Source organism: Dermacentor silvarum, chromosome 1 (assembly GCF_013339745.2).
Source record: "Dermacentor silvarum isolate Dsil-2018 chromosome 1, BIME_Dsil_1.4, whole genome shotgun sequence".
In the NCBI taxonomy this organism is placed as follows: domain Eukaryota; kingdom Metazoa; phylum Arthropoda; class Arachnida; order Ixodida; family Ixodidae; genus Dermacentor; species Dermacentor silvarum.
The window spans coordinates 270,932,662-270,957,520 of NC_051154.1; the positions used below are offsets into that span (position 1 = coordinate 270,932,662).

At 46.9% G+C, this 24,859-nt stretch overlaps 1 protein-coding gene and 1 long non-coding RNA gene across 2 annotated transcripts in view; both read left to right on the forward strand.

Annotated features, from left to right (window-relative positions):
• Positions 1–24,859, forward strand: part of LOC119440408 (nose resistant to fluoxetine protein 6) — a 539,389-nt gene that overhangs the window by 219,436 nt on the left and 295,094 nt on the right. The window lies entirely within an intron of this gene.
• LOC125942166 (uncharacterized) lies at positions 20,038–24,187 on the forward strand. The gene is made up of 3 exons (XR_007464872.1): positions 20,038–20,283; positions 22,589–22,749; positions 23,998–24,187. It is a non-coding gene; the product is annotated as an uncharacterized LOC125942166 (long non-coding RNA).

The window sequence follows — 24,859 nt, forward strand, 5'->3', positions numbered from 1 at the left end:
CATAGCTGACGAAGCGACCTTCCAGTGCAAGAGCCATGTCGATAATACTCCTTCGATGCTTCTCCCTCACGGATTACACCTCGGCTCGCGTGCCTCGAGCGCTCGCGCCGTTCGGAGCGCTCCGCGAACTTCTTCGTCCTCTTCTCTCGCCACTCTTCAAGGGTTTTTTCCCAAAAAACTGCTTAGTCTTGGCCTTCTCTGCTAGGAACTTGACTTTCGTTGTGGCTTGGGTGTGCTTGCTTTTCTGTGCATCGGCGTGTCTTACTGCTCATCACCACACTTTTCGCGCACCATTCAAATTTCACCACATAATGCACTGCACAGATTTGTTCGGAAAGTTCGCTAGTTCATTGTCACACTTCCACATGGAACAAACTCCGCATCCAAACATATTTTGCAATTATTCAAACACCCTACACATATGTACTGATGTTCTCCCTCTATACACTTGTTATTTACACACAATTGTACCAACTAACAATTCAATTGTCCTAGGGCATTTCTAAATCATATTCCTTTGGTATTCTATCGGTGATACCCGTTGACTTTTTCCGCCTTTTCCTAAGCTCCCACGCTTCTCTACGTCCAGCCTGCTTCCTTCTCTTTCCTCCTCTAGCAGATTTCTCGTGCAGCTTGGAAGTTCTCTGCCTTAACTCTGGCTTCATGAAATTTCTCATTGGTGCCCCGATCTTCTCATGCCCTTGGGTTTTCTTACGCCATCGTGCTTTCAATCTCCTTTGTACGTTTATCCCACCCTTATACGTTCTGTGCAAGTTCTTCCTACCCTTGCAAGTCACCTTGCGTCTGGGGCGATTCGGGTATCTGCCGGCCTTATCCTTGCTCTCGGAGTCTAAATGCCTCATCATGTCTGGTGCCTGGTGAACCCTTGAATCATTTTCCATTACCAGCCCCACATCATTCCGAGGTTAAGCTACTTCCTCTACTCTCTTCCGCTCCTTGATTATGCAAATGTCTATCGGGATGTCGCGCATCCTCATATTATTGTCTTTCTTATTCAAGGGTTCCGTAGTCAAGAGCTTCTCTACGTCGTCGCGGCCGCTATCTACTCTGCCAACTTCTGGCACCTTTCTGATATCATGCAGCTCTGCTGCACTAGCGGGCCTACTCTCAATCATAAACTCAGCCTCACGCTTTTTCATTTTCGATGCCTGAGCTCTTGCGGCATCTTGGTCTCTTTCTATAGGAACTGTTTCCTCTCTTCTTAGGCTTTCTTAACTGCAGCAAGTTCTGCTAATCTAGCGGCCTCAACGCACTTCGTTTCCTCCTCGATTAATTTGAGGCCCTGCTCATTGCCGAGCTTCTGCTTGTGAATAGCCAATATTGCCTCCAAATCCATCTCTACCACTCCTGAGTATCAGTGACTGGGCTGAATAGAATCCGGGAACGGATCCTGGCCAGCTCGCCAATTGTGATGTGTTTTGTCACTGATCTCGGGGGCGTGCGGGTGGTAATAGAGATCGGACTGGAAGACGCATGGCAACACAGCAAGCAGATTTTTAATCACACTCAAAACCAAAACTAAAAATAAAGCTCACAAACTAACACACACTAAACTAAAACACAATAAACAAATAAATGTTCACCAAAATACAACCTAGTGAATCCATAAACATGCCCTTAATTTCCTCTACGTTAGTCCTGGGAGTTTCTCGCACGAGAGTCTGGCAACTCTGGCCTACTGGTATCTCTCTACAAGAATAAATACCTCTCACTCAGTTCGTCGCTGTTGCTCATATTTTCCTGGCGGCAATCTCGATGAGCCTTTCTCTCTGTCGTTGCTCCTGTGGGCCCTCGCTTAATCGTGGCTGCCTTGTGATCGGTCGATCAACTTGAAGTCCTGCTTGGTAGAAGCCCGTAACCCGGGTCGCTGGCGCTGACGTGGCTGAGAAGCTTGACGGGTTAGGCTTTGCGACTTGTTCTTTCGGGGCGTCGCTGATGCCGTGAGTGCCGACGACTCGCGGTTCTGTTGACCTGGCGGAGTACGTGGCTGGAGCTCAGGTAGCCGCCGCTGATGTGTCACTTGCCTGGTTAGGCTTCGCGAAGCATTCTTCGCCCTACTTCGATCTGGGTGGCGACCTGGTGCCCCGGTGATATCGGTTGATCGGGCTCGGCCGAGGAAGAGGGATCCTTGCGAAGAGGACTGGAACCACCGTGAGCAGCTGCCGCCGGTCCCAGGAGCTTGGCCCGGACGTCTCTGATGACTACAACTACGCTTGGGCATTGCCAGCCTCACGAGCTTTGTGGCCGGGCTCTCCGCGCTCCCGTCGTCAGAGCATAGCTGACAAAGCGACCTTCCAGTGCAAGAGCCACGTCGATAATACTGATTCGATGCTTCTCCCTCACGGATTATACCTCGGCTCGTGTGCCTCGAGCGCTCATGCCGTTCGGAGCGCTCCGCGAACTTCTTCGTCCTCTTCTCTCGCCACTCTTCAAGAGTTTTTTCCCAAAAACTGCTTAGTCTTGGCCTTCTCTGCTAGGAACTTGACTTTCGTTGTGGCTTGGGTGTGCTTGCTTTTCTGTGCGTCGGCGTGTCTTACTGCTCATCACCACATTTTCGCGCACCATTCAAATTTCACCACATAATGCACTGCACAGATTTGTTCGGAAAGTTCGCTAGTTCATTGTCACACTTCCACATGGAACAAACTCCGCATCCAAACATATTTTGCAATTATCCAAACACCCTACACATATGTACTGATGTTCTCCCCCTATACACTTGTTATTTACACACAATTGTACCAACTAACAATTCAATTGTCCTAGGGCATTTCTAAATCATATTCCTTTGGTATCCTACCGGTTATACCCATTCACTTTTTCCGCCTTTTTCCTAAGCTCCCACGCTTCTCTACGTCCAGCCTGCTTCCTTCTCTTTCTTCCTCTAGCACATTTCTCGTGCAGCTTGGAAGCTCTCTGCCTTAACTCTGGCTTCATGAAATTTCTCATTGGTGCCCCGATCTTCTCATGCCCACGCGTTTTCTTACTCCATCGTGCTTTCAATCTCCTGTGTACATTTATCCCACCCTTACACGTTCTGTGCAAGTTCTTCCTACCCTTGCAAGTTACCTTGCGTCTGGGGCGATTCGGGTATCTGCCGGCCTTCTCCTTGCTCTCGAAGTCTAAATGCCTCATCATGTCTGGTGCCTGGTGAACCCTTGAATCATTTTCCATTACCAGCCCCACATCATTCCAAGGTGAAGCTACTTCCTCTACTCTCTTCCGCTCCTTGATTATGCAAATCTCTATTGGGATGTCGCGCATCCTCATATCATTGTCTTTCTCATTCAAGGGTTCCGTAGTTGAGAGCTTCTCTACGTCGTCGCGGGCGCTATCTACTCTGCCAACTTCTGGCATCTTTCTGATGTCATGCAGCTCTGCTGCACTAGCGGGCCTACTCTCAATCATAAACTCAGCCTCACGCTCTTTCATTTTTGATGCCTGAGCTCTTTCTAGCGGCATCTTGGTCTCTAGGAACTGTTTCCTCTCTTCGTAGGCTTTCTTAACTGCAGCAAGTTCTGCTAACCTAGCGGCCTCAACGTGCTTCATTTCCTCCTCGATTAATTTGAGGCCCTCCTGCTTGCTGAGCTTCTGCTTGCGAATAGTAGCCAATATCGCCTCCCAATCCATCTCTGCAACTCCCAAGTATCAGTGACTGGGCTGAATAGAATCCGGGAACAGATCCTGGCAGGCTCGCGAATTGTGATGTGTTTTGTCACTGATCTCGGGGGCGTGCGGGTGGTAATAGAGATTGGACTGGAAGACGCATGGCAACACAGCAAGCAGATTTTTAATCACACTCAAAACCAAAACTAAAAATAAAGCTCACAAACTAACACACACTAAACTAAAACACAATAAACAAATAAATGTTCACCAAAATATAACCTAGTGAATCCATAAACATGCCCTTAATTTCCTCTACGTTAGTCCTGGGAGTTTCTCGCACGAGAGTCTGGCAACTCTGGCCTACTGGTATCTCTCTACAAGAATAAATACCTCTCACTCAGTTCGTCGCTGTTGCTCATATTTTCCTGGCAGCAATCTCGATGAGCCTGTCTCTCTGTCGTTGCTCCTGTGGGCCCTCGCTTACTCGTGGCTGCCTTGTGATCGGTCGATCAACTTGAAGTCCTGCTTGGTAGAAGCCCGTAGCCCGGTCGCTGGCGCTGACGTGGCTGAGAAGCTTGACGGGTTAGGCTTCGCGACTTGTTCTTTCGGGGCGTCGCTGATGCCGTGAGTGCCGACGACTCGCGGTTCCGTTGACCTGGCCGAGTACGTGGCTGGAGCTCCGCTAGCCGCCGCTGACGTGTCACTTGCCTGGTTAGGCTTCACGAAGCGTTCTTCGCCCTACGGCGATCTGCGTGGTGACCCGGTGCCCCAGTGATTATCGGTTGATCGGGCTCCACCGAGGAAGAGGGATCCTTGCGAAGAGGACCGGAACCACCATGAGCAGCTGCCGCCGGTCCGAGGAGCTTCACTCGGACGTCTCCGAAGGACTACAGCTACGCCTGGGCCTTGCCAGCCTCACAAGCTTCGTGGCCAGGCTCTCCGCGCTCCCGTCGTCAGAGCATAGCTGACGAAGCGACCTTCCAGCCCAAGAGCCACGTTGATAATACTGCTTCGATGCTTCTCCCTCACAGAATACACCTTGGCTTGCGTGCCTCGAGCGCTCGCGCCGTTCGGAGCACTCTGTGAACTTCTTCGTCCTCTTTTCTCACCACGGGTGACCTCTTACATGTGGCACAATTGGAGTCTGTTCTTTTTATTTTTCGACTGGGAAGCTGACTGATTCCACCACCAGTGTTCCCTCTTGTAACATTTGTAGGAAATCTGATGGTCTGGCTCACCCATCAATGGGCCTTGAACCACAAGAAATGACGCAGCCACTTCTATTTTCTGTGTGTACGAAAAGAGAAACAGTTAAGCTGGCTATTCTGATTTCACTTTTCTGCAGCAAGACCGCTAATCGGGGGGGTATTTTGTTAAAGGCCAGCTAGTGGACTCTTATAGAATACCCACCCGGGGCTGAAGTCAGCCGTCAACTGTGCTGCTGAGAGGATGCTTTGGAAAAGAACTTTAGTAATTCTGTAGCTAGTATTGGACTGTCAATGCGTCTTTCTTCATCAACACTAAACCAGTTTAGACATACCGGTATTCTTTTAGATCTCAGTTTTTGTTTTGTGCCATGAGCGTGATGACTGGAAGAGGAAATGAAATTAAATATTTAATATCTAAGATTTTGCACTGCAGCACCGGAGCGCAGGTAATTTAATCTTATGTCATGTATTTTGAAGTATTATAAATATATTTTTTGTATTTAGGTCATTGTAGCTCAGTAAAAGTCCTTGAAACTTGCCACCATTATGTAGTCCATCGTTACTAATATAGTCCGTATTTACTGCTAAAAATTACTTAGGGCTAAGTAAACTGTGTCAAAATTTATGATGTTCCACATTTTTCCATTTATTCTGGCTTAGCAAGTCTGCTTTAACAGCAGGAGTGGCTTTTTTGGTATTTTAAAGAAGTGCCATACTAATACAGCTCAATTTATGTTTCTCTGTGCTGTTTAATTAAGGGAAAAAAAGGTCTAGCTGATAGGTTATGATCATAAATATCAATCAACAGTTGTTTTGCTTCAAGAAATGACACTCAGGAAATTGTAGTTAAGGACAGCAGATGGACTGAGAAAATGAGCGATGATTAGCTAGCTGCAACAGAGATCTAGGTCATACTCTGCCGTCCCAGTGATACAGACTCCCCCCCCCCCCAAAAAAAATAATTAAAAAAAACACGTTCATACATCCAGTGCCTACAGAGTGTTGTGAAGAGGTAGCACCAATGAATCTTAAAATTTTTAGAGTACTTTCTTGCATGTTCTTCAAGTGCAGTGTTGTGTAAGATCACAGTATAGAGAAACTGTTGATAGTATATCAGAAGGAAGCCTAAATGTGCAGCCCTTTATAGAAGCGGGTTATGTCAGTAACAAAAGGTGTGCCTGACTGAAAAGGCAAACTTCCTTTCAAAAGTATGCATGCCCATTTTGTCGTCTACTAGTCATCGTGCAGACACTTCATGTGTTTGTGCATCACGTCACTGTGTGTGTGCGCCACTGAGTATGTGTGGACTTCATAGCACCACCACCATAAGCCCCAGAGGGAAGCTTGAGAGTGGAGCCCGTCGGCAATACACACCTTATACATGACGTGTTTCAGCTAATCGCATGTTTCGATAGTCATCGGAGACGATTTTCGGCCAGATTTTTTACAAGGGCACAGCAACGTGTAAGTCACAGAAGGATACATTTGCATAGGGTGTCAAGAGATTGGTCATTTTGCTGTGCGAATGCACTGTTCGCTGTATGAGTACGCTCTCAAGAACGGTCGAACAAGGGATATCACTGGAGCCTGTTTTGTCAAGGGGACTTCATCATGACAAGTCCACTTGTTGAAACATTGGCCCTAGCGACATCACTTTTCATCTCCACCTTTCTGTGATCCTCTGTCACATTAAACTCTCATGAAGAAGCTCATTCTCTGTTATTCTTACTTTGGCACCAAGGCATTGCCCACCCATTTTTCACTTTATTAAAAGCTTGGAGAATGCAGGCTGAACAACCCAGGCAGCTAAAACACTGGAACAATGCAGCTGTTTCAAAACCTAAATGTGTCGCCTCCTAATTTATTACTTCCTATTAAGAGTATCGTATGGTACATTGAATTGTATTTACTCATGGAATGTTGCATGTACAGTATAGACCACTTTAACGTAACCACTTATAGTACAGGACCGGATATATAGTACGGTCTTTTCAGACTCCCGTTAATTTTCCCATAGCACTCCATGTATACGCATACCGCTTACAGTGCAGCTGCGTGAGACGAAATACCGGTTATAATGCAGCTTACGCGGGAAAATCTCGCCGACAAGGGCGGTAGCGAGCATGCTTCTCGACGAGGTGTGCCCTCCGATCGGAGAGGAGATCAATGAGGGCGATGTGGAGGAGGAGTATGAGACGTGGAACATCAAGTCCAAGGACGATAAAATCGGCGCCGCGAGCCGTATGTGCAAGTGAAAGCGCGTGGGGGACGTGCGCCTTCGCGGAGAGCGAATGCACAGCGGAGAGCAAACGCGACTTCCATCGCACGAAAGGCCATGGGGATATGGGAGGGGGGGAGGGCAACGCTGTGCTGCGGCATCAAATGCGCATCTTGCAACCGGGCGCAAGGGGAACTGGCGACGTAATTTCCCACGTGAAAGGCGCAAAACAGGAAGGCAGCGCAGGAGGGGGCGGCTTCTACTGTGCCAACAAATGCGTTCGCGCCTTTGCCGGCTGTCGGTGTTGCGCGCACCGTATCTTAGAGCGATCTCCACATGGCTCTGACCTTTGTATGCGCTGTGTTTATGCCGTTCAGTTTCCGTTTAAGCGATAGACCGCACGAACCTTCGCTCGCTGCGGCAGCCGCGTTTCCCCACGGCCACGTTTTGACAGTGGTGGTCTGCGGTCATCGAGTCTATTCATGTTTGCTTATGCGCGTTGACACCACGCATGTTAATACAGTTAGTAAGCGAATGTGTAAAGTTTATGCAGCCGCTAAAACTACTATCCCTACTCCTTATACTTCTCTACTAATTTGCTATCGCAATTGATGCTTCACCTTTCGGGTGAAATTGAGACATTTTTTTTATTATTATTGCTTTTTCTGCTTCATGCGAAGATCGTGGGTACTTGGACATTAACCTTTCAACGTTCGTAAATATAAACAGATGCAAAACTCCCAGTCACACACTTCAATTGTCGGATACACGCGGTTGCTTGGTCTACATGTTTTGCATACGTGCAGGGCTTGAAAATTGTTGTTTTGGTTATACTGTGGTACCGCTTATTGTGCAGATATTCACGACTCCGGCGACTTATGTTATACGCGGTCTACACTAGTGCTTTAAAGGAAAATTTTCTCATTCCTAGCATCTGAAATGTGTATGAAATGAGAACGTTTTAGTACTGGCATAAACTGTGGCACAGCTACCTATAGAATTCCATTCTTGTCATTTTTTGTCAGTTCTTGTCATTACCAAAAAAAATTAGGTAATCCATCAAGCTAAGTTGTTGCAATGCAAATATATTGTGCATGCTTCATATATATTTTGAATATGTATATAGTCACTGTTTATTATTATTGAAAAGTTGTATGTTTTCCTTTTTTCTGTGGCGTTTGTTCAAGCATGTCTGTGTGTCATCATGAGATTCTTCATTTTCTGTTTCTATTTTGCATGGATTCCAACAAGACCTCACTTGTATGTAGGTCAGTAAAAATTCAGAGCTTTAGCACACATTCCTGTATATGTTGTTGTTCTTAAGAAATAAAAGCTCAATTAAATTGTATTTTGCATTTCTTTTTCGTGTGTTTGGCTTCCTCTATTTTGGAGATGATTAGAAAGTAACTAGACTACTACTGCATAGCTGATGAAAAATTGACAGTGCAAAACAGACAGGTGAGGTCTGCATAAATAACATTTTATGAGTACATTGATCAGAAGCATGACTAGTGATGATTTCCTGTGTGTAAAAGCTTAAGGAACCATAATATGCATGCACTGACTTACAAGAGCCACAAAATTTGGTATAACCACGGCCATCTATTCAGGCAAAAATAATAGTTCACAGATGTTTTTTGGGGAAGTTATGTTGCAGTCTACCTTAAAGTAAGTTGGTCATATTTTTTTTACATTACATGCTTTTCATCTTTTATATGTTGTATACTGCCAAGTATAAATGCTCGCATCTTTTTGCTTTTTACACTGAAAAGTGCAAATTTGTTTTACAGGCACGAGCTGATCGTTGTAACAGAACCAGATGGCCCTGCTGACAGCCCACTGACTCGAGAGATTCAATTGACAATGCCAAAGCCAGAAGAAACATCTAAACCAAAGAAAACACCACGAGTGTCAAGAGTGGTGACTAGCTTGCCCAGACCTTCACCTACAGAAAAACTTGGGGAAAGGATTGCTCCACCAACCACACAGGTTAACTCGAACTTTCCAAAAGGAAGGATTGTGACCCCTGTTGCAGCTGCGCCAGGCAGCGGTGGAGGTAGTGTCTCCGAGGCATTATCAAAGAGCTTTGCACCAGTGGTTCCTATGTAGCCCATATGCATCAGTCAGGGATGTGCCCCCAGCGCCAATGATTCGTGTAAATAAGCCTAGTACATTTGAACGCCCACTGGGTCAGTTGGAGGCAAACTTAGGCAGGCCATCCACACTGCCTGTGAATAACGAAAGTAGCATGCGCTCCACTGCTGGCAGGAATGATGACACTATTCTCGTTGTCAAGAAGATGAAGAACAGCAGGACTGTGATAGCAGCACAACCGGCGAAATCCGGCGGCAAGGGGCCAAGCTATGGCGACATGTCCCAGGAATGTTCGCCCTGTCACGTAAGTAGAGCCTTCACTAAAGTGACAGCAAGCACCATCAAGCTGACAACACCTGTAAATAATTTTGTGAAGGTCACTGCAAATGCTCCAAAAATAGCGGTCACAGAGTCACACTTGTCCGCTGCAGCTATACCAACTGTAAAGTCACAAGGGAGCTCAAGAGAGCAGCAGTCAGACAACCGGGAAAGTGGCTAAACGCTCGACTTCTGTACAAAGCAGGCATTCTCCTGTAGTCATCCGCATAACACTGATACAAGGCTCCACTACGGGCAAGACACTTCTTGTGGTTCCACCTCAAGGAACAGCGATGCCCATCAGTCCTGTTATGAGCAGAAGCGATGTTTCACCCACTGCCTCTAGCAAGCCAGTGGATGTGGGGAGGCCTGCAGGGAAGCAGGAAAGAGTTGCTGGAGGGGTGCAGGATGCAAACAAAACAACACAGACCGTTGGGTTTGCATCTGGACAACAGCAAGACGACGATGGCTGCGGCATTAAGATTTCAGACGACATCAGCTTGGCTGGAAAAGAAGGCCCGACTTTTCCTGAACTAGCAGTCCCACAAGAGACTGAAGAAAATGAATCACCTGATGCCAGTAATACGAATGGTGGTGGTGAGACCTACAAGAAGCCTGATACAAATGGAGATTAGGAAACCAACTCAAAACTTGAGATGCCTCCACTCTCATCTTGCATGCTTTGTGTGGGGGCAAATGAGTCAGATGGGGATGTTACCGAGCTGTGTGTATTCCAAGCAAAGACAGGAAATTGTGTTATTGGATCTCAAATTGTGTTCAGACCTGCACCTGTTCAAGGCAACGCAAGCAGAAGCACTTATCCAAGTTCTAAGGTAGATATGCTGAACAAGCTAAAGGAGGCCATCAAGGTACTTGAAGAGCTGACCAGCATCATTAAATCACCTGCTGCTGCTGCTACTACTACTATAGTTCCTGCAGAATCAGTCAAGCACTTCCTGTCTAAAATGGTAACCAGCACTATGACCTCCAATTCACTAATCAAGCAACCAAAGCTCATTGCTCTCTCATCAGCACCAACAGTGGGTTGCCCTGGCAGCACCATGCCTGTTACACCTTCGAAAGTAGTTGAGTCAAGCACACACCTTCAATGCCACTTGGGCCTCGGAGTTCACAGGCTGTTCTACCTGAAAGCGCAGTGCATTTGCAGGCTGACCTTGCACCTCCAATAGCATCAAAGCCCGAGTCATCTGCTGAAGCTGAGGTTGCAGAGAAGATATATGAGCCAGAATGCCTGCTTGAGGGGTACAACAATACATTAGAAGTTGCACCATTAAAGAGAGGAGGACTGAATGACGACAGTTTGTCTGACACCTCCAGCACGAGCAGCTCAGGTGCTAGTGGTGACTATGTTCCGCCAGTTGTAAATAGAAAAAAGGAGCAGCCGCCAGCCCCGAAGCGTTCGCCCCCCAAAAAATTGTCTATTACGGGGATACAGAACATGCAGGCAAAAGATGCAGACCAGAAAACAAGACCCCCGTGTGGTAGCCCCAAGTGCCAAGCGCAATGCAAGCAACAAGAATGATAATGTAAATGTGGCTATGATGTCGTCAAACTGCATTGACAGACCATGTGTTGTGAGCATGAATCACCTGAATGACCAAGTGCTTGGGAACAGCTCTGTGAACCTGACCGCTGTCAAGCACGAGAATCTCTTTCTGTTGGCATCCATCCCAGTGGTGAGGTTATCGTCAGACAAGCTGGTCTCAGTGGTTGAACTAAAGCCCGGAGCATCGGACACTCTGCAGCAGAGTGCAGAGGTGCCCAGCATTACAGATACAGACAATTTGGAGCGGTTGCTTAAGGAACAGCAAAATGTCCTGGTACAGCTGTGCAAGAAATACAACAAGCTATAAGCCCTTAGCTGCCTTAGGTCTACCTTAAACAGACCAAAGCGTTTGTACAGGACAATGAAGCTGCATTTCCCCCATACAGCAGTGTCGTACATGAGCGCCATCCAAGCTCAGTGTCTTACACGAGTGACTTGGTGAGTTTATATTTATGTTGAAAAGTATTCCTGCATTTTATTTCATTTTAGTGCACTATTACCGTGAGTTTGCAACATACATAACTGCTGTGTGCAGTGGCACATTCAATGTCCCTCCCATCATTGTTTAATAAAGCGTTCTGGTCATCTTGTGTGAGTCGTCACTGCTTTCACCATATTCTGAATATGTGTGCTCTTGTGGTACATCCTGTACCAGTGGCATAGCTAGAAATTTATTTCGCGGGAGGGGAGGTTCTACGCGGCCAACTACCACTCCTCTCCATCCTTCACCTCTCTATATATATATTTATTTATATATATAATTTAAAAGAAGTGCAGGCGCACGTAGAAAAGCAAAAACATTTAATTGTGACGTTTCCGCCGGCGTCTGGCCTTCATCATGAAGGTGGGACCACAGCCGAAATGTCGAAATTAAATATTCTTGCTTTTCTACGTGCGCCTGCACTTTTAATGTATGCAACACCGGATCCAAAGAAATACTTCCGTCATATATATATGTATATATCGGAACAACTATATTGCCGCTGGCATGTGCCAGTGGGGACGAGGTTGAAGTAGCGCGGGCTTTTAACTTAAGGGTAGAGACGAAGAAGACGTTGGTTTTCTTGACAATTGATAAGGTGTCCTTGTTGGTGCTGCTCCGCGTCGTCGTCGATCCCACGTCGTTACACTAGTGGAGGTGCTGGGTAGTCTCCATCCTTCATGCTTGGCACCCCTTCGCGGAGCCAACGATCGAGCCCAGAATCACCATTGTGCGTCGAAACACCGGTCCACCGGTTCAGTTGCCGCCTACTAGGCCTAGCGCCCGAGTCCGGTCCCCTGTAAGAAACCTCGAGAAATTGTTTGCCTCCTGCAACTACCATGGCCACCCGGCTCCAACGCAAGTAACCCTGCAGAACCCTATGGTTCCGGAGAGCTTTCATGGTGATGCCTTTGAAAACGTCCAAGATTGGCTAGACCAGTTCGAGCGCGTCGCCAAGTACAACCATATGACCAGCTCAGCGGACAAGCTCTCGAGCGCTTATTTTTATCTGAAGGACAATGCTCGTACATGGTACGTCAACTGGGAGAGAAGCTTTGCCACCTGGGATGACTTCTGCACACAGCTGCTGGATACTTTTACAAGCATCTACAGGAGGGAAAATGCACAGCGGCTCCTTGAGATCCACATTCAAAAACCCAATGAGAGTGTTGCTATGTTCTTAGAAGACATGGCCCGTCTTTTCCGTAGGCCAGACCCTGACATGCCAGAGGAGAAAGCTGCGGTATCTCTTGCGGGGAGTGAAAGAACAACTCTTTGCCGGCCTTGTGAGAAATCCACCGAAAACAGTGGCGGAGTTCACAAAAGAGGCCACAGCCATTGAACGGGCCCTACAGCAACGATACCGCCAGCATGACGCGAGTAACTCGGTGGCAAACACTTCCATACTAGCTGCGAGTAACGACAAGCCTCTGCGTGAAGTTATCCGAGAGGTTGTGCGAGAAGAGCTTTGGCAGCTCGGATTTGTTAGTATGGGACCGGCACCAGCAGTATCTTTTGTAGCTGATGTGGTCTGGGAAGAAGTCCGGCAAGCTTTTTCATCACCAGACTGGCAACGCGCCGTGGCGCCTTACTTATGCGGAGGCTGTTCGTCGTCCAGTCAACGTAACTTCGCCGCCATTGACACCCACAACGAGACCATCACCTACACTACAGAGTTGATATCGTCACCCCCGTCTGCTCTACCGACCTCGCCGATCACTCCACCACAAACAATGCCGTATCTTTGACACACACACGCCAATCCTTGGATCCATGGAGTGTTGCCACCGAACTATCAGCGTCGGAAAACCGATTTGTGGCGCACCGTCGACCGCCGACCAGTGTGCTACCATTGTGGCGAAGCTGGACACGTTTATCGAGTTTGCCACAAATGGAATAACTAAACTACCGTGCCGCCCAATATCCAGGCTTTTCTGCCAACTACGCCTAATCTCCGTATGACGGTCGACACGCCTACGACGCTCCTGTGAACGTCCAGCCGCAAACTACGACGACTCCCCGATCACGCTCTCTTTCGCCATCTCCTGCGCGCTACTATGCACCGACTCGTCGCAGTTTTGCCGACGTCAGTAGGGGCAGGTCCCCTAGCCCGCGACGGGGAAACTAGACACAGCGACCTCCGGGGGTGAGGTTGCCAGTACTCGAAGTTCTCCATATTCCCGATTATCGACGTACGACGAGTAAAGACTCCGGCGAATGCAACGACGAATACGACGGACTCAACTCTGAAAGACGTAACTGAAGTTGTCAGCACCGACCTCATCGTTCACATTGACGGCCACCAAGTAGCCGCTCTTGTTGACACTGGCTCCCATTTTTTAATCATAAGCTTACAGCTCGCGGACAAACTAAGGAAGGTGAAGACGCCATGGCACGGACCCAACATAAGAACCGCCGGAGGTCAGTTGATGACACCTGTCGGGAAATGCACAGCCCGACTCCTAATCGCCGGTTCAACCTTCGTCGCCACCCTCGTCATTCTGAGTGTTGCAAGGAACTTATATTAGGGATAGATTTCCTGCGTGAGTACGGTGCCGTGATCAACATCCGCAACAGAAGCGTCACGTTGCGTCATGTCACCGATGAGGAGCATTCACAACGTCACTTACGTATAGCTGCAGACGTGATACTTTTGCCGCGGAGTTGCTATCTCGTACCCGTGCACTGCGACAGCCTGCAGAATGGGACTGGAGTCGCTGAACACATCAAGGCGCTAGCGCTGAATTGCAGCATCTCCATTGCCAGAGGACTTGTAGATGGAAGTGCCGAGCTCTTGCTGACGAATTTTAGTAAGGAGCGTCGACACATTGTGAGAGACTGCTGTCGCTTATTTCGACGAAGTGATACCGATAGAAGACTGCCACTTAGCGCAGGAGACGACATCTACGATCCCCACAACTGCGCCTATTGTAGAAGTTAGTTCGACGTTAACGGCCGTTGAGCGAGACCGTCTTCTTGAGCTCATCAACCAGTACCAGGGCTGTTTCTCATCTGCGTCAAGAGTTGGTCAAACGCCACTTACCAAACATTGCATCATTACTGATGTCGACGCCCGACCTATTCGACAAAACCCTTATCGAGTGGCCCCAAAGAAACGTGAGGCAATCCAAAGACAAGTGAAGATGATGCTGGAAGATGGTGTTATTCGACCATATAATAGTCCTTGGGCATCACCTGTTGTTTTAGTGAAAAAGAAGGACGGTAGCCTGCGCTTCTGCGTCGACTATCGGAAGCCCAATCAGGTTACAAAGGACATTTATCCACTGCCACGTATTGATAATTCCTTGGACAGGTTGCGAAACGCGTGCTACTTTTCCTCAATGGACTTGAAAAGCGGTTATTGGCAGATCGAAGTGGATGAGAGAGACCGTGCGAAAACCGCCTTCGTGACGCCTGATGGACTTATGAATTTCAGGTCCTTCCCTTCGGTTTGTGTGCAGCGCCAGCAACATTTCAGCCTCTAATGGACACTGTGCTCTCTGGACAAATGGCAAACATGCCTGGTGTACCTGGATGACGTGATTGTCTTTTCCGCAACGTTCGACAAACACTTACGAAGGCTGAAAACTGTTTTTGAAGCAATACGATCTGCCGGTCTCATGTTGAAGCCTGAAAAGTGCCATTTTAGGTTTTCAAGAGCTCCAGTTCCTCAGTCACGTCGTCAGTAACCAAGGAGTCCGACCTGATCTGGATAAAATTTCTGCCGTCGCTAATTTCCTGACCCCATCAGACAAAAAGGCCGTGCGACGTTTTCTGGGACTATGTGCATATTACCGGCGATTTATTGCGAATTTCTCGCGCATCGCGTGGCCGTTAACACAGCTCACCAGAGAAGATATCCCTTTCACTAGGGGCGAAGACCAGCAGCGGGCATTTCATGAGCTCCGGCACCGTATGCAAGCGCCTCCCGTGCTTGCACACTTTGACGAAGATGCCCCGACGATATTGCATACAGACGCTAGTAATGTCGGTCTAGGGGCGGTGCTCGTACAATGGCAGGACGACAGCAAAAAGGTGATCGCTTACGCCAATAGGACACTGTCCCGAGTAGAGGCCAACTACTCCACCACTGAAAAAGAATGCCTCGCAATGGTATGGGCAGTTCTGAAATTCCATCCGTATTTGTACGGTCGGTCTTTCACCGTTATTAGTGATCACCATTTGCTCTGCTGGCTCATTAATTTGAAAGATCCTTCCGGCCGGCTCGCACGTTGGAGTCTTCGACTCCAAGAGTTCGACTTTACTGTCACATACAAGTCAGGAAAACGACACGCAGATGCCGACTGCCTTTCTCGGACTCCTGTTGAGGCGGCAGCACAAGACGACGACACGGTCTTTCTGGGACTCGTGGACACTGCCAATCTTTCACGCCAGCAACGAAATGACGTTGAATTGCTGCCGCTGATTGATTACCTCGAAGGACGAACCAATAGCGTGCCAAGGCTATTTTCAAGAGGGCTGGCGTCATACTGCTTGCGCTGCAACGTACTCTACAAGAACTTCTCCCCTAGCGGCAGCAACTGCTTACTCGTTCCCTCATCGCTTCGACGTGAAATCTTACACGCCTGCCACAACGAGCCGACCGGTGGGCACTTGGGCTACACTCGCACATTGTCGCGGATTCGGCAGAATTACTACTGGCCAAGACTTGCTGCAGTCGTTAAACATTCTGTTCAGATATGTCTGGATTGCCAGCGCCGCAAACCGCCTTCTGTCAAGCCAGTCGGCCTTCTGCACCCTGTTCAAGTACCTGCCACACCATTTGCACAAGTAGGCATGGATTTTCTGGGCACCTTCCCAACATCTACTGCCGGCAATAGGTGGATAATCGTCGCCACCGATTATCTCACTAGATATGCCGAGACAGGTGCTCTGCGACGGGGAACAGTAGATGAAGCGGCGAAATTTTTTCTTGAATCCATCGTTTTAAGACATGGCGCTCCCGCCGTAGTCATCACGGACAGAGGTACTGCGTTCATGGCCAAGTTTTTGGACATCATTCTCTGTTTAAGTGGTACCGCCCACCGGAAGACCACGGCCTATCACCCTCAAACAAACGGGCTGACGGAACGACTCAACAGGACACTGGCTGACTTGATAAGCATTGTAGAGCACAAGAACTGGGACGAGGTTTTACCCTATGTCACCTTCGCGTACAATACGGCTCGTCAAGATACCCTTCAGCCTCGTGTACGGCCGTGAGGTTACAACAACATTAGATGCAATGCTTCCTCATGAATTTGATGAGAACGAGACGGGTGCTGAAGACATCACACAGCGAGCAGAAGCAGCTAGGCAGCTTGCGCGTTGGCGAATCCACGAACAGGACTGTGACGCCAGACGCTACAATCTTCGGCACAGACCCGTAACCAGGACGAACTCTCTACCTAAATGATAATCCCGGAATTTAGTAACTCCAAAAACAGGTGCCAGTGCTTCACATTCTAATTGAGAATAATTTCTTTCGGCTTTTGTCAGGGTTCTTGAACGGAACCTGACTGGTCTGTTGGTGCTTCCAATTGTGTGAAAAAGAACAGCGCCTATCCCACGAGTGGATGCGTCACATTCCAACTTCAGTTGCCTCGATGGAACAAAATGCACAAGGACCTCAGCGTCCTTAAGACACTGTTTTGCCTTCCGAAATGCAGATTCCTGCGAGGACTTCCACTGTCACTACACGTTTTTTTCTAACAACTGGTACAATGGGAACAATGTGCGTCACATATCTGGGAAAAACTTTGAATAGAAAGATCATCCCAAGGAATGAACGCTTAGGTTTTCGGGACTAGGAGCATTCATGATAGCATCTACGTTCTTCTCAGTTGGGTGAAGGCCGGCTTGGTCAATACGATGACCAAGATAAGTGACAGATGGCTGGCTAAATTTACACTTATCGTATCTGAGCTTCACGCCGTGTTCTCTGAACCGCTCTAACACACTTTGCGATCGTGCTACGCAATCTTGAAAGCTTTCCGAGACTAGAACGTCATCCAAGTAAGCCTGAATGCCAGGTAAGCCAGACAGTATTGTATCACTTTTTTTCGAAATGGAGCGGAGGGAATGCCGAATGGAAGCCTATTATAACAAAACAGGCCTTTGTGAGCATTAATAACGCAAAGCTTCCGAGAGTCCTCGTCCAAAAGCACCTGGTTATATGCATCCCGCAAGTTGAGCGTACTGAACAATTAGCCTCCTCCTAATGACGCAAAGATATCTTGAATGACCGGAAGCGGGTACTGCATCGTGGCACAAGCAGGATTTCGAGTGACTTTAAAATCGCCGCAAATTCTGACCGAGCCATCCTTCTTAAAGGGAAACTGAATATTTTTTAGATTTATAAAAAGTGACATTTTTCTGAAGCGCAGACACTTGAAATCCCCACTACGAAGTTTTGTTTTTTGATCATACAAGTAGTGGCGGCGTAATTAAGAATTCAAATCGCAGCTATGCTCCGCCCACAGCGGCTCGCAGCGGCGGAAGGAGAAAGCTAGCGGAAATGACGTCAATATATGGGTCCCAGGCTCCCGCGCGGAAAGCGTGTGCAGGTTTTGCACGTCAGTCGTGTTGTATCCATGGCCTTTATCGCAAATGATCAAGATCTCCACCCTGAGTTTCCGGCTTATGCTTCAAAGGACTGTTACCACAAGAACTCCGTCTAATACAGTGTTGCCATGCCGTCCTTTTGTGCTGCTTATGGTTGTACGAGCACCGGCGGCCAAGACGAAGTTATCTTTCACAATTTCCCACGGCAGAAAAAACAAGCTGCTTAGTGGATCCCAGCGGTCAAACGAAGTAATTTCAATTCCCAGGAAGCAAAAGTCGGCTACAAGCGTTCCTGACTCAGCTTGACCAAGCTTGACACGGCTAGTGCTAAGGTAAGCTCCAAGTTAGACGTCTTCTGTACAGCTTATATTATATGTCTTGAAGTTTTCTGCTGTAAGACCTGGTGGAGACGTACAGGCTCTGGTACACGTTTTTAAAGTCAGTCTCCAACTCTTGCAAGCAAAACTTGCGCACATTTTTACTACCAGCTTGCAACGATTCCTTCGACAGCACCATCAATGGAATGATTACATCGTTATGTCATATAACAACGCTCCGCAGAATACAGTGTATTACCAGCGTACTGCAAGGTTTATGCTTGAGACGATTTCGCATAGACCGCTAGTTAGACGGTTACAGCGCGCGTACCAAGCATCAGCCAATTCCATGGAGGGAGGAATTTTTCCTTCCTCCATGGCCAATTCAAACCTACTGCATCAGCTCAAACTGAAAGCCGGGCCATAGTTTCGTGAGCCCGTGATGGCAATACAACAAAACCTTTCAATAAAAATGTGTGCCGTTATTACGCAATTCGTAAAAGTTTTAATAACATTTTCAACGAAGTTTCACAGGCTAGTATAACATGGCACGGCGCAACAATTGGTGCGCTACTATGGCTTGGCCGCTTCCAACGCTAGCTCTCCCGCGCCTCCTGTCACCTGTGCATTGTCTCCGTTCGCGCTTGCCGTGATGCTTGCCGTGGCGTGCATGGCCGAGCGTCCGCGCTTTGCAAAGGATTCAACGGGTCGGTTTCGTGCACACATCGCATTCTCTGTGTGTTTCTGCGTTGATGGCTCAGCTTCATTTTGGCAAGTGGTTAAAGTTTTTCTCTCTTACGACTGTCCGTGCTAAAACTGTTACATCGGGAACCGCTTCTCGCGGAGTCGCCACCTAGTTTCCTCGTGGTCCAAAGTTACGAATTTTTAAAGCTGGTGCTGTAATTATATAAACGCGAGCTATGTCGCTTATTGACTTAATTACTTCGTTGATGGTCTTACAAGTGCATCACTATATGCGAATAATATATCTGCGTCCCCGACTGATTGCATCGAGACGTAAGCACGTGTGTTTTATATACGTCTGCTGCATTTATTTTGTGAAGAACAAATGCAAAGCAACAGCAGCTTGATTTGGGTGCGTTGATTCATACTGAATAACGTAGGTACAGCGCAACAACTTTTGTAAGGAAACGGAGACAGGAAAGAACGCTGTACCTGCGTTACACAGTACGGTGTACCAGCATTCTTTCCTGTCTCATAGTTCCCTTCCGAAAATTGTTGCGCTGTACCTGCGTTATCCAAAAGCAAAGCGGCGCACAAAAACAAAATGAGACTTTGGGCGTACTCCCTTGTTGCCCGTTGTACAAGATACACTTTGATTAATTTTTTGTAGTACCTAAGGCCTTGAACAGCAAAAGTATGACAGCCTGGCCAGTGCAAGCATTTCTACGTATGAATGCTACCCGTAGTGCAGTGAGGCCATGATTTCAGCGAAGAAAACCAACCGTAGTGACATAATCTTGAGCCAGGTTGCACCTCAGATGGAGAATGATGGCACTAGTTTCCAAAAGCTTGGACTGGAATTACAACGAGCAGAGCAGGATCGAACATGTGCAGCTATATAGAGCATAATTATGCATGTAGAAGTTGCGTCGTGCAAGATGTTATATAGCTACCGTCCAAGCTGTCAAAGTGTGCATGACTCTTGTCTATCTTTTTTAGGTGCTTTCAGACATTCACATCCTAATGACAGACATGGGAAGACTATAAGACGTCAAGGTGAAAGGCTCCTAGCAGCTCTCAGTGTTCCCAACGAAACTGGCAGAATGGCAGTGGCTGATTACAAGCTGCCCTTGGAGAACAAAGAAACCGTGACCATATTAGAACCCGAGCAGAGCTGCAATCCTGCTTTCTGATGACACCTTGTAAGTAAAAGCGTTATGAATAGACTACATGAGCACATTTTTATAAATAACTCGTGCCAGGTCTACTTCCTTTTACAGTCGAATCCCCCTACAACGAATGCCGCTACAACGAAATTTCCCTCACAACGAAGATTTTCGGATTCCCCGTCAGCTGCCCATAGAAAGTAATACAAAAAAGTCCCTTCATAACGAAGGCGTTTTATTCGGTATTTCCGCTTCAACGAACTTTTCCGAGAAGGAAACTGTGACTGAATTGAAATTGGAACTGCCGAGTAGTCAAATTAGAAGGCCCTTCCAAAGCTGTGACGATCGTATGTCCGCTTGAACGAGGTTTTCACGAACGAAATCAAATTCAAAGTATCGGTTTAAGCCACTGCAATCCATAGCCACGTGTGATCACCACGCGCCTGCGCAACACTGCAGGGGATCACCACAATCGCTGCTGTTTTCTGTGGTGTGTGTCTGGGTGAAATGGATACGCCAACGATGAAGCGTAAACTTCTCTCTCTCGAGGAGAAGGCACATACGATCGCTGAGGCAGAAAGCAAAAGGAAAAATCTCGCAGTTTCGCCCGCAAGGTGAAGCATCGGTTGCGATAGCAAGTTAGTAGACAGCTATACGAACTAAAGATAGTAGTTTTCTAGTAAACATTCGCTAACTAAATTACCGGGCACGGTGTCACACGCACACAGATAAACATGAACAGATCTCGCTCAATGACCGCGGAAACTCCGTGTCAACACGCTGGAGTGAGACGCGGCAATAACAGCGAACAAATTGACCTCCCTGCCGTCACTCGCTTCACCGCGAACTAAACGTCGAAAGCACAGCGCACACGACTCTACCGGCACTAGTTGCACTTTGCCCCCATCGCAGATCGCTTTGAAGATGAGGCCCACGCGGGCGCTCACTTTGTGCACGTTGCATTTCAAGATAGCGGCCGCGCCGCAGCCGCTGTTGTCAACAAGATGCTAACGTCTCGTCGTTTGGGGAAAATGACTATCCGCTAGACACACCGACTCCGGCGACTGCTTTGAAAGCAATGGTTCATTTTCGCCTCATCAGAAAAGTTATCCGTACCCACGACAATGCGATGGCTCTCTTAACGGACTCTGAGACTCGTGTAACGCCTTTGCTTGCCGTGAAGCGTAAGAAATCCAGGCTGACCGACTTCGGGAAATAAAACTTCCGGTAAGCGCAAGCTTGCCGACTTTGTCATAAATATGCAGTGAAATTGCGATAATTCAAACTGCTTCATTGCGAAGGTGCGTGTGCCGCAAAATGAGTGTTTCGCAACCAGCCGGGCACGCGCGTTGGATTAGGCGTCAGCCGCAATGTACGAAAAATGCTGTAACAGCGGCGGAATATGCATTCTCTCTTGAAGTTGACACTTTATCGACTGCCTTCGGTACCTGTCAACCTTTGCCGCTCACCGCCATCGCAAAGATTTCCCTGATGATGGTTTCGGTTTCGTTCGCGGCTTTGCCGTTTGGCATACGTACCGTATTTACTCGAGTCTAAGCACCCCCTTTTTTTCGTGATCGCGATGCCCAAAGTGAGGGGGGGGGTGCTTAGATTCGAAAAATCCCTGTGACGCTCGCGCGCCGCCGGAGCCGAGCGTCACGGAGACGGACTCTTGATGCCCGCGGTGCGCAGGCGTCATGAGTCCGCGCGGCTCTGCAGTCCGACTGTGCGGCGAGATCGCGCGGCTCTGCAGTCAGACTGTGCGGCGAGATCGCGCTGCGGACGCCGTGCCACCTCGGGAGTGCGACGGCTCCGGCTACGTGCTCTTCTTAACAAATAGGCGGGTGCTTAGATTCGCATGCAAACTTTTCCCCCAATTTTTTTCGCGAGAATAGAGGGGGGGGGGGCTTAGTATCGCGAAAATACGGTATATACATACCAATTCGCGTCAACGAAGTTCCGCCACAACGAAAATTTTTGTGTGTCTCGTGAATTTCGTTGTAGCGGGACTCGACTGTATATGCATGTTAAACTGACTTCATTGTTTATTGAAATTGTGTGGCTTCATGTTTTTGAGTTGTATACGCAGTAGTTTTAGTTAATACTATGGCTGTTTACATCGACAGTTTTTGTGTGTACATATTGCTGCAGTAATAATTTCTCTGGAATGCATAATCATCTAGTGTCATTTGCCGTTCTGCCTTACCTTTTCTGGGGTTTTCATACCTGCCTTCATGTAGCCACTGTGTATATTTCCACATATCTGCATTGTGTATATTTGGTGTTTTCGGCTTTGAATCCCTTTTGTTCTCTTCCAATATGTTTTTTTTTTCTTTTTCAGACACAACGGCTCTCTATTATGGGGGGCCGGTACTAAAGAAGCTTTACTGCGGGCATCCTACCCACTATTTTCAGACAGCTTGGGTGGAAACTTAAGCTAAACTTCAAGCCAGCTGCAGAAAAAGAGCTTCAGGGACGTGCATGTCTACAGTGTCATGGAAGGTAAGTTTAGAGGGCTGCTGTTTGACTGGGCATAAGTGCAGTGACTCTTACTCACAAAATCCATGCTGTTTTGAATGAAAAAATAAATAAAAGCAGATGAACACATTTGAAAAAAAAATTATCATCCATCCAGTGTAGCTAAGTCGGGTGAATATCTTTCTTTTATAAGCCTTCCTCCCCCTTGCAGTTCCATAGAACTGATGTTCCACAAATTTTATTTATGAGTTGCAGATCTGTTCGTATGCTACGTAGCAATGGTTCGGATATCAGCAACAACTGCTGATACTGTGTACACGTGCTACTTGCACTGTTTGACTAGATGGTTTGGTATACCAGAAGCTATTCATAGCAATACCACGTGGGAAAATGTGATGACCCATGCCATTCGCCAAGCAGCAACTGCCTGGTTGAAGAATTGCAGTTTGGGAGCGGGTAAAAAGTCAGCATGTTACATTAAGCTTAGTGTTCGGGTAGTTTTTATATAGAAATTGAAAATATACTTATGTTTTTAACTGAGTGAGCATCATGTAGCATGTTTACATCTTATTAAAATCGACTGTTGGTTCTATATCAGAAGTGCATGGTATGGGATTAACATTTTGTCTTGGGTTTCTAAACTCTACTTACATCAGTCTGTTCACAATGGCCAGATAACTTCCAAGGACCATCTATGCATGCTGTTGTGACATCATGCTTTACTGTGGCCATAGGGAAACGTATACATTCTGAAGAATTTTACTTTAGACAATAAATTCTGGGAACCCCAAGTAGAGTTGGCGTTCAGGGCCATTTGCTTACAAGATGCAGTGTAAAAGAAAGCTATAATTATTTATTCCAGGCAGCAAAAGGACATGGGAGATGCTTTAGGTGAACGTGAAAAGGGCATTTTAAATTATATAATGAAATATACCTGTCTTCGGACACTATGCTTATGCCTGCAGATTTTAAGCAGTTTTTTATGTGTTGTATTTGTTTCTCTTATGCCATTGTTCAGTCTTGTGAGGACAGCCACTGAAAGGTCAGGCTTAAAACAAGTAACTATGCATCATGAGTGCATCAGTCCTATAATGTTTGAAAGTGGTGTGTGCATTACATGCCCTTAACAGTAGTCAATGAAAGAAAACAAAGTGTCTTCGCTAATTTTTCTAATATGTAGAGATTATTTCTTATGTTTATGCTAAGCATTTGGCTTTTACTGGCCTTACAATAAGTGAGTCTGTTTTTTTTTCCTTTTTTTGACTGGCGCAGATTCTTCAAAGGATACTGGACCTGCCGCCAGCTGACATGCCTTTCTTTCTCCTCAGTCCTGTACCTTAGTCCTGTTAAGATTTGGGGTCAGTTTTTCTAGACATGCAATCCATAATATATGCAGTCTAGTCAATCAGTGCAAGGCATTACATGCCATTCATTTCCTATGTATATATTTAGTCAGAATCAAGACAAGCACATGTATATAATTTGCAAGAATAAAGTTTTGTATTTTGCTGATTTTGCTGCCTCTTAAAATTGTTATGAAATGCTGGCTATAGACGAGGCATTTTACAATGTGCCTCATTCAACACCCTTGTGTGCTGCATGAATTTTGCTTGTGTTAGCAGTATACCCAAATTAATCGTGCGCAAATGCAGATCACTGGTACTGGTATTGTTTTCTTGGAACCAGTGGTGTGATTTAGGATTTGTAGCAAATGGACATATATTGAAGGTGACTGGCTTTAACTTCAAAATAAAAACAAAGTTACTAAGCTGCAAAACGTTCAGTGTTATGTGCTAAATGCATGCTTTTGCAAAGGCATAAATATTAAAAGCTGCATAGATTTCATAGTTTGGTAATGAAATCTGTCAAGGTATAATAGTGAGAGCCCATCTGTGACATGCAAACGTATACATACATATGGCAACAATGTCATTCATGCACCGAAATCATCAGAAAGGAATAGACTCACAAGAGCATTAATACACTTTGCAAGCGAACAGCACTTTAGAAATTGCATGTCACATACGGCCTCTCAACATTATACCTTCTCAGATTTGATTACAAACTGTGGAATCTATGTGGGTGCTTTTCTTATTTATGCGTTTGTAAAAGCGTGCATTTAGACCATTATACT